The sequence below is a fragment of the Otolemur garnettii genome, unplaced genomic scaffold (assembly GCF_000181295.1).
Source record: "Otolemur garnettii isolate 467f Iridium unplaced genomic scaffold, OtoGar3 scaffold00219, whole genome shotgun sequence".
Classification (NCBI taxonomy): Eukaryota; Metazoa; Chordata; class Mammalia; order Primates; family Galagidae; genus Otolemur; species Otolemur garnettii.
Window position 1 is genome coordinate 479533 of NW_003852614.1, and position 1606 is coordinate 481138.

General features: G+C 42.7%; 1 protein-coding gene across 1 annotated transcript in view; it reads right to left on the bottom strand.

Moving 5' to 3' along the window:
• LOC100947301 (rho-related GTP-binding protein RhoG-like) overlaps positions 1 to 1415 on the bottom strand; it is a 3605-nt gene extending 2190 nt beyond the window's left edge. Inside the window, exon 1 of the mRNA XM_003801741.2 lies at positions 1088 to 1415. The gene's annotated coding sequence lies outside the window, so the exon portion shown is untranslated. The remainder of the gene's footprint in view (positions 1 to 1087) is intronic.
• Positions 1416 to 1606: the final 191 nt, after the last annotated feature.

The window sequence follows — 1606 nt, forward strand, 5'->3', positions numbered from 1 at the left end:
TGTAGTCCCAGCTACTCAGGAGGCTAAGGCTTGAATTGCTTGAGCCCAAGAGTTTGAGGCTGCTATAAGCTGTGATGCCACACTCTACCGCAGGTGACAAAGTTAAGACTCTGTCTCAAAAAAAGGAAATTGGGGGGCGGCACCTGTGGCTCAATGAGTAGCGCCACAGCCCCATATGCCAAGGGTGGCAGGTTCAAACGCGGCCAAACTGCAACAAAAAAAGAGCCAGGTGTTGTGGCAGGCACCAGTAGTCCCAGCTACTCAGGAGCCTGAGGCAAGAGAATCACCTAAGCCCAAGAGCTGGAGGTTGCTGTGAGCTGTGATGCCACAGCACTCTACCAAGGGCAACAAAAAGTTGTGTCGTACATGTCGAAAAGTGAATTTTTCTGGAAAGATCCAAAGCTATCATCAGATTCCCGACCCCCCCCAACCTCTATGCCCCAGAAGATCAAAAACCATTATGATATATGTGTGTCTCTGTGTGTGTATCTATGTTGTCATATGGTCTGGATACACTATATCAAACGTAGTAAAATGTAGGTGCTCAATAAATTCTAACTAATTTAAAAAAAAATCCATGTGCAGTGGCTCACTCTTGTAATCCTAGCACTCTGGGAGGCTGAGGCAGGTGGACTGCCTGAACTCAGGAGTCCAAGAATCAACCTGTACCCCATAAATGCATCAATGTACAAAGTTGTGATTTAATAAAAAATTTTTAAAAAGAATCAACCTGAGCTAGAGTGATCCCGTCTCTAAAAAAAATAGCCAGATGCTGTGGTGGGTGCCTGTAGTCCCAACTAACAGGAAGCCTGAGGCAAGAGAATCATTGGAGTCCAAGAGTTTGAGGTTGCTGTGAGCTATGACACCACAGCATTCTACAGAGGGCAACAAAGCAAGACTGTCTCAAAAATAAATAAATAAAACATTGGTATGGAAATGTTTACAAGGTTGAAACGAAAGAAACATGGCTCTCACTTTGGGTCTTTGGCTAAAGACTCAGCAAAGGAACTTCCCTTCCTGAAAACAGTGACATCTAATACTGGAAAGAAAGGTAGACAAGTCAAACCAACCATAGACAAGTGGTTACCTGTCAAGGCTCTGCAGTCAGACTGCCTGGAGTCAAAAACAAATCCTTCTAGGTTTTCTGAACTTGAACAAGCTGTTAACCTGAGGGTTAAATGAAAGAAGTCATGGGCAGTACTTACCAGTCTTCATTAAAAGTGTTAGAAGCTAAAAATGACTTAATTCTTCTATTCTACTACTAGGTAAGGCAAAAATTCAGCAGTATGGTTACAATGTCTCATCCCCTCTGATCTTATCTGAGTAAAACCACACATCATAATACCAGAATACTCTTGTCCATTTCTTCATGAATCAAGTTTCAGAATAAATATGACACAGATGATCTCCAGAGAGCAGAATGTTTACTACCAACTCCTATTATTTATACCCCGATATGAATACCCCATCATACCTTACCCTCAAGTTAGGCCCCAAAGCACTCCAATTTTCTGTAGGTTCTAAACTATTGCCCTAATTTCAGATCCAATCCTTATAGCATGTTCTTCGAGTTGTCAGAACAAGGAAGAGGCTCGGCGCCTATAGC